This window comes from Sorex fumeus, unplaced genomic scaffold (assembly GCF_029834395.1).
Source record: "Sorex fumeus unplaced genomic scaffold, SorFum_2.1 ptg000055l, whole genome shotgun sequence".
Classification (NCBI taxonomy): Eukaryota; Metazoa; Chordata; class Mammalia; order Eulipotyphla; family Soricidae; genus Sorex; species Sorex fumeus.
In genome coordinates this window covers 16,816,384-16,829,797 of record NW_026606112.1, presented here as the reverse complement: position 1 = coordinate 16,829,797, position 13,414 = coordinate 16,816,384, and the positions used below count along the sequence as shown (strand labels likewise).

General features: G+C 42.0%; 1 protein-coding gene across 1 annotated transcript in view; it reads right to left on the bottom strand.

The window, feature by feature from the left end:
- CCDC149 (coiled-coil domain containing 149) overlaps nt 1–13,414 on the bottom strand; it is a 151,408-nt gene that overhangs the window by 68,418 nt on the left and 69,576 nt on the right. The window lies entirely within an intron of this gene.

Genomic DNA, 13,414 nt, shown 5'->3' with positions numbered 1-13,414 from the left:
AGAGGTAACAACATTATCCTGAACTGGCTGTCCCCCAAATTTATGCCTCAGTTGTAACTCACTGAGATTCTAATGACTATGATGACCCCTTTCAATGACATCTTCAGATCATTCCTTCCATTGGATTTGTCTTATGCTGAGATGCAGATCCCAGGGTGACCATGGGTGGCTCTCCCTTAGCTTCTATTCTTAATCCAGCTCCATCTCACACAATCAGTACTCCTTTCTGCAGATCATGGAACTTTTAACCTGTTCCAACAGGTTAAAGATGAAGACTTTCTCCTCACTCCCTCAGCATACCCATCTCTTGCTCTAGCAAGTGCTTATATTCCAGCAAATGTCTTATAAACTCTTAAAAAAAAACAGAGGTCCCCACGAGCAGCTCTCCAGCACGGCCACGGCCCCAGAAGCTCAAGGACTTAATGCAGAAAACCAGCAGCTTGGAGCAGAAAAGCGAACGGACTATGCGTTAAACGGCGCCATTATGCCTGCCCCGAGGGGAAAGGGTGTTGCCCCATTTGCCCTCTCCTCTCTGGAAAGAAAGATGGCGGCCACATGGGAGCCTTGTGGACAGCAGGTATGAGCCGGGGGTCAGGGGCAACAAAAACCTCATGGGAAGGGGGGTGTGTTACGGCCCGTCCTTCATGCCCTACCGAGGTCACCAGTTGCCCCCCACGAGTGGCTCTCCGGCACGGCCACGACTCCAGAGCACAGAAACCAATATCTTAATTATCTGACTTTTAGTAGAAATACCTCCAGGATTAATAAATAAAATAGCAGAAATCCAAAACTGCGTGGCCGCAATAGTGGCCGCGCGGCATCATTTAATTCTTGAACCCAGCTGTAGCAAGAAAATCATTTCACAACGCTTTTTCAGCATGTCTGATTGGGGTGGGGGGTAAACTCTAAATAATAATGGTGCATCTTTTATCGAAACAATGAATCTAGTCAAAGTAGATAGAGTGTTAACTAGAACTCATCTGCCTCACAGGAATTGGGAAGGGTGGGAGGTGGGGTTCTATTGGGGTTCGTGGTAAAAAATAAGTATTGGTAAAGGGAAATGTGTTTGATATTTACATGACTGAGACCTAAACCTGAAAGCTCTGTAACTTTTCCCACAGTGATTCAATAAATAAATAAATAAAGTTTAAAAAAAAACAGAGGGAAGCAAGCAAACAAGAATGTGATATCTAGGAAGATGCTATTCAGAGCTAGTAGTACCAAGAGATTTTAAAGATTTTTTTTGGTAGATTTCCATCATGCTATAATTGAACAAACCAAATCCAGACTCATGTGATGGTATGTATGCATCTCCAAACACCTCAATGTTAATATTTTGCGGGGGAATATTCAATTATGTTAGGTACAAAAAGGAAAATAAAGATACAGAGATACAGATGAAAACTTGTCTCATCCTGAACTCCTCATTTTGGGAAAACCAATTGTGTCTGCCTGCAAATATCAACACCTCATCTTTCTCCATCCAGCCGAGTTTGCCTCCCTGCTAATCCCCTGCATACCAGGCATGATGTTTCTTAGAACAGTGACCACAGCCAGATCCCTTCATTGTAACGCTCTCTCTCTCTCCAGAATACCTCTTGGCCCAATCTCTCAACTTTTTCTAAGTCTGTGTCCTGAAAGTCTCCATGGGTTTGAATTGTATCATTTAAAAGAACAGCCTCCACACCTCTACCAAACTCCCAGCCCCTTCTCCTACGCTTTTTATTTTATTTCCATAGCACTTGACCTCGTTTTACATACCAGGCCATTTACTTCATAGTTTATTTCTGGCTGTTTATTTTCTGTCTCCTTCTTCCTGCTAAAATAAAAGTTTCATTGAGGGCAAGGAGCTTTGTTTTCTCTGCTAACCCTCCTCAAGCCCCTACAACATAAAATATTTTTGAAATAAGTAATATCATGCTGAAGCTAACAATGACTAACCCAAACAAGGTCCTGGATTGAATTCTCACGTTAAATAAATTCCCTTCATTCCCATTGACTGGACCTGATTTCTCCTCACTTCTTTGTGTGAACATTCTTCGGGAAAGGAGTCTGGTCTGTCTGTTTGTTTGCTTTGAAGGCACATGCAGTAGTGCTTGGGGAACAATTCCAGCTTAGTACTCAGAGCTCACTTCCAACAGTGCTTAGAAGACCACATGGTGCTGGAGACTGAGCCTGAGGATCTTGCACGCAAAGCATGAGCTCTAGTCCACTAAATTTATTCCCCAGCCTGCAATCTAATCTTTTAACTCTTATACTTGCAAAGCTCATCTTTTATAATAGTTGTGCTCTAATTTTCCCGATTTCTGTATCATTAGATTAAAAAATTAGTGAAGGATGAGGAAATTAAATTCCCATCTTTGAGGATGGAAAGCAAAGAGATTAACAGATTTCTTTGAAAATTTCTCTCTATTGATTAGAGATGCTAAGCTGAATCCCAGTACTTCTACCTCCTGGACTGAGTGACCTTGGGTGACCAGGGTTTCATAACCTCTTGAGTATCCCCCTCTGTAAAATGGAGCTAAACACATATATTTGTATGTTTAGGTCCATTGATGCCTAAATTGAGTAGTGGATATAGAAAATCTGCCCCAGTGCTTGGTTTGGTACAGGCACCTCCCCTTCCTGGTGCCATTCAGTGGCTCCATCTTGAACACAAGATTGGATTGATGTGACCAAACTCCTCCCTAGAACAGCTAGCTCCTTTGTGACTGTTCTTTATCTACCCATTCATTTACACAACAAGTATTGAGCATTTACAGGTACTTGGCACTGGTTTAAGCTCTGAAGATACATGAGACACCCTCTGAGAGAAAGCTTAGCAGGAGCAATAGCAAAAAATTCACAGAAAGACTTTCTTTTTAAATTCTGCAACATCAGTAATCTTTCCAAATCAATAATGGCTTGAGAGCCTTGGGGACTGAGGTACCAACAAAACCCCAGAAGATAACTAGTCTTGCTCAGTCTATGAGAGGGAAAAGATCAGTTCCGTATTCCAATCTGTTACAGACTAGCAGTTTTGCAAAATTTGATAAAATTTAACCATTAGGGGCTAGAATGACAGCACAGTGGGTAGAACGGTTTTCTTATACACAACCAACCTGGGTTCAACCCCCAGCTTCCCAGATTGTCCCCTGAGCCTGCCAGGAGTGATCCCTGCATTCAGAGCCAGGAGTAAGCCCTGAACACTACTGGGTGTGGCCCCCGAACAAACAAACAAAAACAACTATTAGGAAAATTATTTTAAGGCGACATCAAGACCCCAAGTGTTGGTTAGATTCAATAGGCTTAAAGCCATGCTGTCAATTGGCTGTAAAATTTCTCAGCACTTACTCTCACTTTCTGTCCTGATCTCATCTTGGGCCAGAAATGAACAGCTTGTCACCTGCCACTTGTCCTTGGGTCTCACTTTGAATAGCATGGAACTCCATGAGATACCAAGGTATTTGGGTATTAAAGCCAGACACATTAATGTTATATACATCAAAGGTTCCGGTGAAACAGTGAAGCAGAGGACGGGGCTGCTTTGGAGAAACTGTGATTTAGAGACCAAGTGATGTGATTGTCAAACATTATTTTCTCTGCAGCCAAGCTGCAAAGAAAGCCACACAAATAAAATCCAGCATTTCTACAGTCTACTGCACTTCTACACTTTTACTGCAAAACTGCAAAACAGTGGTTAATTAGAATCAGATGCTTCCAAGTTCATAGTAAGCCTATCACATAATTAAAATTGACCTCTGGGGTGAGGGGGCATGGGAAACCCCCAAACCCTTTTAGAACAGGTGACTGTAATTTTCTTTTCTATTTCACAGGTTGGCTTATTGTCAACATACCGTTCTTTCTCTATTCAGTCCTTCCACCTCCGCAACTTGAAAACAATAACTTTGAAAACTAGAAAATGACTATTCTGATAGGGTGCCTAATTCCTTGACATATAACTCAAAGAACAAAAAAAGAGAGAAGGAAAGAAAGAAAAGTAGTACATTTCAAAGCACTCAAAATAGAGGAAGGAAAGTTCACACAATTCTTTTGACCAAAAATAACACCCATGACTCACACACATTCACTATAACAATCCATCAAGCTAACATGCGGTGCCTGCTTATAATTTATCAGCTATGCACAGAGTTTTGTCTCCATGTTATTGAGAAGGACTCTGTGACCATCAGTTTAGAACAGCAGCACTATGTAAAGGAAATGTCAGGGTAAAAGTGGCAGACCGTCTAACACTGGGAAGGATTTTTACAGGGAAGGAAAACAAAAACCAAGAGATTATTTCCTCTAACTCTCTGGAGCAGGGGGTAGCATAAATAGAAAACATGAAAAGGTTTACAAAGAAGCCTCGTTTAAATATTCAGATCTAGCCAGGCCTGATGTTAAAGGTTGACATTTTGGTTCTGACAATAGCAGAATGCTGAGTAGTATGAAATGTATTGTGGGATCCATACATTTCAGTCCCTTTTTTCTAGCTACGAGTTTGGCTATTAAAATCATGATAGGGAAGGGAGGGAAAGAGACAGACAATGAGAATAGAGCTGGGGGAGGGGGTCATGGGGGGCTGAAAAGATGTTATGGTTCTCCATTCCAACACACCTTCCTTTGTCAAGCAAGAAACAATTCAACCCCCTGTTGTAATCTGTGGCTGCAAATGCATTACGCAAAGGCCAGCTACGGGTGTGGGAACTTCAGTACTGATGAAAATTCTCTCTGCACAGAGATGAAGCCTACATAGTTCCCCATGGTGGTCATAAAGGCAGAGATCTGGGAGCCAAGAGAACAGAGAGGGCCAGATCCAACCCCTGCATTTTTGCAGAAATTCTCACAGAAGCAAGAGGAGATGTCCTCCTCTGATCTTCGAATCCAACTGCACCCTCAACTCTAGCTCTTGCCTCTCTGTTGGAGTTTCTTTCTCCATGCCAAAAGCACACTGGGACAATTTCCCTAGAAATGTAAGACATTTTGGGGGGTGTGCTTCCCAAGCAGTGATCAGGAGGCTCAGAGATGACTCTGGTGATTCTTAGTCACATAAGCCAGATGGTTCAATGCTTGGACCTGAGAATGTGATGCTTCCAGTGCCTGCACTACAGGAGATTACCTGGCTCACCCTGGTATTACTTTGGAAGTATCAGGACCATTGAGTTCTAGGAAACCTTTTGCGATGTGGCCTATGATACTCAGGGGACCATGTGCTATTGGGGATAAAGTCAGGGTTGGCTGCACATAAGGCAAGCATCTTAAACCTAGAACTGTCTCTCTGGCTCTGCAAGATATCTTTTAATTTATAGAAAGTGATGGACATTTTAGGAAACTATATTATACATCAAACTTGGCGGCAGTGGCCACCACTAGGAAGGATGCCTGATTTCAAGGATCAAATCAATGACACCGGCTCACAAGGATTTCTGCATCTTGGTGATAAGTAACATCCCTAAATCCCACAATATACCATTTCTCTTGCTGAGGTCAAAAATGAAAAGATGAAGACAAGGACATTAGGAGGTACCACTCCAAAATATTTCCCTGTGGCATACAGATTATTTTGAGCTAAAGCAATTAAAAACCAAGATACCAGGGTCAGCAAAAGAGCACAGGACAAGTTGGATCTCTGGCACCAAATGGTCCCCTGAACATTACCAGCTAGAGTCCCAGAAGCCCCTGGGTACCATTGGGGTAGCTTTGGTGCCCCCCACCCAGCACTGCTGAGTTTAGAAGCATCCTCAGGCCCTAGCAATGCATCACCAGGAGTGGTCCCAGATTGTGGCTTTAGGGCAACTCTCCCCAAAATCAAATCAACAGGTATGGAAAGTGCTCCCTCTCCTCTTCTGTGTATAAGCTGGTGTAATTTCCCCACTGTGAAAGTCCTCCCCACTCTGGGGGTAACTGTCCCCAGGGACTAGAACCATGATAACTCTGCAGAAACCAGTATTTCTGAGATGACCCTTCTGCTCCATTAGTTTCCACTAGACTTCCTAGTCACCTCTCCACAATGTATTGTCCCTTCACGCCCAAACCTCATTTTCTCCTGTTAAGATGGCATAGAAGGCCCCAAACCTAACCACTGTTTAGAGCAGCACTTACTTCCCATGGACTCCCATACACATCCACAGATTCATTGAGTCTAAATTTCATTATCTATCAATTGGGGGATACATGCATCTCCCTTAGAAAACTCACTAGACAGAATGCCCCCATTAATCTGTCTTTGCTTAGTTAAAGCAGCAGCCTACAGTTCCTGAATCTAAGAAGATAGAGGTAGTATGTCTCCTCACCAATAAAATGAAAAGGAAAGGGTGACAGACATGTTAAAATGACTTCCACCATGCAGGTGCCAGGCACCATGAATGGCATTAAGAACAAGACGCGCTTTTGCTCTCTGAATCTTCAGATCAGCAACCAGGAGGGAAGGAAGGAATATCCTAAAAATAATTCTTCGAATCCTGGGGAATCTTGGCCTTGTAGCATTCCAATAGGTATCCTAGTCATGGAAAAGTTATCTGACATCATACTATCAAAAGGATGTGTACCAGAAAGCCCTATAACTTATTTCTCAATTTGCTGTGTTAATGATATTGGAATTACAAGTACAAGGGAAAGATAACGAGAGACTGAAAAAGGGGAAAAGGTAAACCCCTGACCTAAATATTTCCTTAGGAAGAACAAATTGGTCAGAAGGACAGCGGCAGATACAGCATGTTCTCTTAAATGTGGGACTTAAACATACACAGTGAAGTAGCAAAAAGGATTCAAAGGCAACACAAGGGGGGTTGTGTTGGAAGGGAGATGAAAGAGAGGGGGTTGGGGCACTTGGGGGAGGGAGATGGGTATTCTGATGATGGATGTGGTGTTGGATTTATATCCACAAAAATCATTATTAATGGTATTGTAAGCACTGTAGCACTGTCCTCCCGTTGTTCATTGATTTGCTCGAGTAGGCACCAGTAACAACAAATTGTGAGACTTGTTGTTACTGTTTTTGGCATATTGAATATGTCACAGGTAGTTTGCCAGGCTTTGCCGTGCGGGCGAGATACTCTTGGTAGCTTACCGGGCTCTCTGAGAAGGGTGGAGGAATCGAACTCGGGTCGGCCATGTTGGCTGCATGCAAGGCAAACGCCCTACCCACTGTGCTATCACTCCAGCCCATGGTATTGTAAACCAAAAATAAAATTAAATTAGTTAAAAAGGAGGAGGAGGAAGATGGAAGGAAAGGGAGGAGAGGAGAAGGAGAAGATGGGAAAGGGAGAAGGAGAGAGGAGGAGGAAAAGGAGGAGGAAGAGGAGGAGAAGGAAAGGGAGAGGGAAGAGGAGAGAACAAGGGGGAGGAAGAGGAGGAGAGGAAGAGGAAGAGGAAGAGGAAAAAGAGGAGGCGGTGGAGGAGGAGAAAAGGAGGAGGAGGAGGAAGAAGAACAAGAAGAAGAAGAAGAAGAGGAAGAGGAAGAGGAAGAGGAATAATAGGAGGAGGAAACAGCAGGAGCAGGAGCAACAGCAGCAAGATCAGATTTGGAAACTTGCTTCAATTTAATGTTACAAAAGTTTTATTCTTGCAGCCCTTAAGCCCACACCTTCAATTAGCAGAAATACTAGATTAAGCAAGAATATGTTTACAATATATTTGATGAAACATCAAGTATACTGGAGCTGTGTGATTGATAGCAAATTTAATTACAATTTCTACTCCAGTGCTTTGGTCCATGGCAACGCCTGTGTTAATAGTAATAGAGTGGAACTGACTTTGCTGAGCAAGGGCCCCCAATTCATAGCAGCTGCCAAAGTGATGACCTCTGCGAGAGCGACAGCTTTCTGGTTTACAAAAAAAAAACACCCAAGAGCTTATTCTGTACACATTTGTTGGCCATGCTGGGATCCCTCAACAGTCGACTCCCACCTCATAATCTCAAAACACACACTTGGCACTGAATGTGTTTCCAGGCCCCACAGGAAAACAACCTTCAATAGGCTTGGGAGGTTGCTATTTAAATAAATGTTTGTTCAATCTTGACCATTATGATTCTGCATCTGTGATTCAGCAGTTCTTCAATAGTGCCTGAGTCCTTTAGATTCATTGAGTCTAAATTTCATTATCTATCAATTGGGGGATACATGCATCTCCCTTAGAAAATGGTTGCAGGGATTCAAAGCGTTTCTACATAGCCAGGTGCATTGGTGCTCAGAATGAAGGCGCTGTTGCTATGCTTTAGGAGGAATCCCACAGGCTGGACCCTGGACTTCTTCCCAGCTTCCCTGCTATGGAAGTATAGACCTATTCTTCAAAGTGTTATAAAAAGAAACATCTCAAAGCACTCAAGATCTTTGAAGGAAGTTTTAGTTTCTGAGCATCAAACCCCGAGGAATGTACAGAGACACTCTGATTTGCCATCACAGGGGATTAAAATAAAATTGACTAAAAAAGAGTTAGTCACAGAAGTACAAGTTTCCCTCCCATTGCAAGAAGGGCTTCTCTACTCTGATTTCTCTCAGTGTGTCATCCTAGGGCACGGCACCATCTAAATAAGCCATCAATTTTTAAGGGAAGACAGTAAAGGTTTCCTCCTGGATCAGGAGTGCCTCCTGGGGATGTCTGCTTGAAATCAAAAGGAGAAAAAGAGATCTTAGAGATGTGTTTGATTGTTTTTTTCTAGGCGGATATGCATAGGAGAAATGCACTGGCATGACCCCAAAGAATCCCATCTTAGAAGAACATTAACCCAAGTTAATTTAAATTCCCCTTTGTCTTTTAAGGGAACTGCTTGTTTAGTAAAAGAAAAATATTGAAAGGGTTGTTTGAGATCTCTGGGCGGTCTCTGGCTGTGGCGCGGAGGTGCTCTGTGTACAGTTCTGCCTGGAGTATCAAGAAGAAATTTTCATTTCAATATCCCATGAGAAGCTATTAGTGCAATCACTGTTGTCACGATTTCTTCACAGCTTCCTTAACGGATGATTTGCCATTGGAAATTGAGTTGTTTTAGAAAGGATTTTGAGTTCTGAAAGAAAGCCTCAACAACTATATTTCTAGAACTCCAAACAAGAAAATTCTAGTTTGTCCTTTAAAGAGGAGACAAAAAAAGAGCCAGAAAATAAAATTATGGTCAGATTTTGGTTGCCACAAGAAAGCAGTGGTTGAATAGGTAAAAAAAATTCTGATTCTGTTTCCAATTCTCCACTGCATCTTAGCCAAGGGTGTAAGATAGAGCACTTTCTTCATCTTTGGACTTAGATGGATTTAGTGCTGACTCTGCTTGTTTTTATCAATCAGCCTAAGAGTCAAATATAGGGCAAAGAGCCAGGACTAGGTCATTGAACTCCAAGTTAGCAAACCTGGATTTTAGTTCAGTTTTAACCTGCTGTGTAACCATGGACAGAAAAATAAAGCATCCGATATCCATTGGGAACTCACCAGAACAAAGTAATGACCAAGTTCAGCATGAGTATATTATTCCTCATCATAATTTTAGGAGTACCTCTCACAGGCTCATTTTGGAGAGGAGAATATTGGATCTCAGAAAGGCTATCTGGCTTGCCTAAGATGAAGAAGAAAATTTTATCATCTATTGTCACACAAGATGCTGCCCTATAATAGACTTCATTTGCTAGTGAGATATATAAAGGTTAGGAGATTATTTGCACTCATCTATCTGACCAGTCAGCCAGACAGTCAGCTTGCTACTTTACATCCGTGCATACAAGTATATATGCATTCATATATATGTATTTATATCATCTCTCATCTCTTGCGCTCAATGGACACAAAGCATTATAAAGACTGAGGATATGACATTGTCCCTACCTATATTTGGGAATAGTTCTCAAAATATTTAAAGCAATATGTTTTAAACTCAGTCCAAAGAAGTCAAGAATCCTTGGATGAGTTGAAGAAGGTCTATGAAACCCTGAAATTATAAACAAATTCTCGTATGTGTGCACATATAACATTGTGGGAACAAAATGTCTTTCAATGTATCCTCAAAGATATCCATGTGGGGGATTGTTTTGTTTTGTTTTAGAACTTGAACTATTTACTTTTTTCCAGTTTTCTAGTTTTTTTAAAAAAAAAATCTGAATCATAGTGAGATACACCATTACTAAGTTGTACACGATTGCATTCCAGTCATATAATGCTCCAACACTACCAGTGTACATTTCCCACCACCAATGTTGGGGGTGGGCAGGAGGGAAAATATTGATGGTCAAAGGTACCTTCAGTTTGTAAGAGTATAAGAACCAAGGGTTCAGAGAGATGAAATTGAGAGAAAGAGGAATGGTCAAAACTAGAATATTTTAGATCGAACTACTATAACAAACTATCATAAATTGGGGGGACTTTAAATAACAGTTTACTCCTCTCAATTCCAGAGGTTGTAAATATAAAACCAGAGTGCCTGGGTGGACAGATTCCGGTGAGAAGTCTATTTCAGGCTGAAGACTTCGTATAGACAGAGCAGGAAGAAAAACGGACTATCAGAGGGACACAAAACCCATTCGTGAGAGCACCACCCTCACATCCTCGTCTAATCTGAAGCAACAACCAAAGACTGTGGGGGCAGAGTGGCGGCAGCACAGGAATAGGAGACACACACACACATTCAGTCTATTATTGAGTAAAGCTCCTAGCAATCACCGAGTCAAGAAATAAAGAGGAGACCACGTAGACATCCCTTCTTCCGAGTCAAACCCACGCTACGCTTCAAGGTGGGAGGGCAACATAATGCTAGTGGAGTCTTTGCTTCCTTTGCAAAATGTCCACCTTGTGACCTTCTCTTCCATCTGTTAACTCGGCAGCTGGTTCTTGTTCCAGTGCCTTCTGCTTGCTTACACGGGCGAGTTTGCTCCATCCACTATCCTGTTTCTAGGACAGTGACTTTCAACTGCTGGGGTTTGGGCTGGTGCTGCGCTGCAGGTGTGGGTTAACTGCATTTTTAGGATTGTTTTTAGGATTAACAGCACTTGTAATATGGCAGAGTGCTGCATACTTCTGCTGATGGAAACGTGAAGTGAATAATTGTGCCTTTTCCCCAGCACTGGAACTGTCATGTCAAAACTGTCTACTATGGCTAATAGCAGAAACTTACAGAGTTTCACTGCAACCAGAGCCTAGAAATTTAATAGGGCATTTTCTTCTCTACATTGAGCTAATGAAGAAGGTATCCTGGCACCTCTACACAAGAAGCAATTCTGTCCTTTTAAAAGCTAGCTAAACATAAAATTTTGTTTGTTTATCTTTCTTGGGGAGGGGAGATAGGAGCTTATTTAATGGTGCTTGGGACTATTCCTGGCCCTGTGCTCAGGGGTACTCGGAGGTACTCAGGGGATCATGGGTACAAGGGATTAAACTAAGTCACTGCTTATAAAGCACAGGCCTAAACCCCTATCTCTCCAGCCCCAGGTAATTTTTTATGTAATTATTTTTAAACAGGCATGTTTATTTTCTCTCCCTCCAAAGCTAGAATTATGTTTCCTTATTCTTAAAATTTCTTTTCAGATTTTATCTTATATTATTTTTTAATTTTTGCCTTTTGGGTCACACCAGCGATGCTCAGGGGTTAGTCCAGGCTCTACACTCAGGAATTACTCCTGGTGGTGCTTGGGAATCATATGGGATGCTGGGAATCGAACCCAGATCAGCTGCATGCAAGGCAAATGCCCTACCTGCTGTGCTATAGCTCCAGCCCCAGTTTTCTTACTCTTAACCAAAATATTTGTTCCATTACTAACCCAGAACACTGACCCGCTGCTCTGGGAAATATCTCTTTTGTCCATATTACCCATTACCATTTCACATCCTATGTATTGTAATTCTGTTGTTTACTGCCTCTTCATAGCATCCCTAATAGAATTAAGGTAACTATATTAGTTCTCATGAAAACCAAGATATGTTAGAGAGTGAAAGGGAGCATTAGTAAAACTATGCCAAAACTAGAGGTGTAAAAGGAGAGGGTCAGGGCTGGAGCAATAGTACAGCGGTAGGGCATTTGCCTTGCATGTGGCCAACCCGGGTTCAATCCCTGGCATCCCATATGGTCCCCCGAGCACCACCAGGAGTAATTCCTGAGTGCAAAGCCAGGAGTAACCCCTGAGCATTGCTGGGTGTGACCCAAAAAGAAAAAAATAAATAAAAGGAGAAGGTCTAGACAGCCTAAGGAATGGGGAAAGGTTATTCACCCATTACCCTTCTGAGAAGGAGTTAATATCAAAGATATACAGGCATTGGTAGAACCTTACAAGAAAAAAAATCCAGCCCCATCAAAAATGGGGAGAAGAAATGAACAGAAAATTTCTCAAAGCAGAGATTCGAATGCCCAAAAGGCACATGAAAAAGTGCTCTTCATCACTAATCATCAGGGAGATGCAAATCAAAATAACAAGGACATATCACACACCACAGAGACTGGCACACATCCAAAAGCACAAGAACAATCAGCGCTCACGTGGATGCAGGGAGAAAGGGACTCTTCTTCATTGTTGGTGGGAATGCCAACCGGTCCAGTCTTTTTTTTTTTTTGGAAAACAATATGGTCATTCCTCAAAAAAACTAGAAATTGAGCTCCCATTTGAACCAGCAATACCACTTTCGGGAACATACCCTGGGCTCCCAAAAACAAACAACAGAAATACCATCTGCACTCCTGTGTTCATTGCAGCACTAATCATAATAGCCAGAATCTGAAACAACCTGCATTTCCAAGAACAAATGAATGGATAAAGAAACTATGGCACATCTACACAATGGAATATTATGCAGCTGTTAGGAAAGATGAAGTCATAAAATTTGCCTAGAAATGGACAGAAATGAATGGACTTGGAACGTATCATGCTGAATGAACTGAGTCAGAAGGAGAGGGACAGATATAGAATGACTGCATTCATCTGTGGTAGAAAAAAATATGTTGTAGAAGGCTAATATCCACAACCAGGAAACAGGGGCTAGGAGGACTGTTCAATGGTTGGAATCAACCACAAGTGTGTGGGGGGCATAGGGTAGGTAAGAGAGAGAAGGGACCAGTATAACAATAATATCTGGAAGTGATCATGCTGGACAAGAACGAGAGTTAAAAGTAGATAAAAAAGATATACCACATAACCTTTTGGTATCTTTATTGCAAACCATAATGCCCAAAGAGGGGGAGAAGATAGAGAAGGGAGAGAGAAGAGAAGAGAAGAGAAGAGAAGAGAAGAGAAGAGAAGAGAAGAGAAGAGAAGAGAAGAGAAGAGAAGAGAAGAGAAGAGCCTGCCAAAGAGGCAGAGGCAGGCTTGGGGATGGGGTGATGGGAGGGAAACTGAGGACACTGGTACTGGGAAATGTACACTGGTGGAGGGATGGGTATTGGAACACTGACTGAAATCTTATCATGAACAGCTTGTAAGGGTTTATCTCACAGTGCCTCACTAAAAAAATCCTAATAATTAAAAAATAAAAA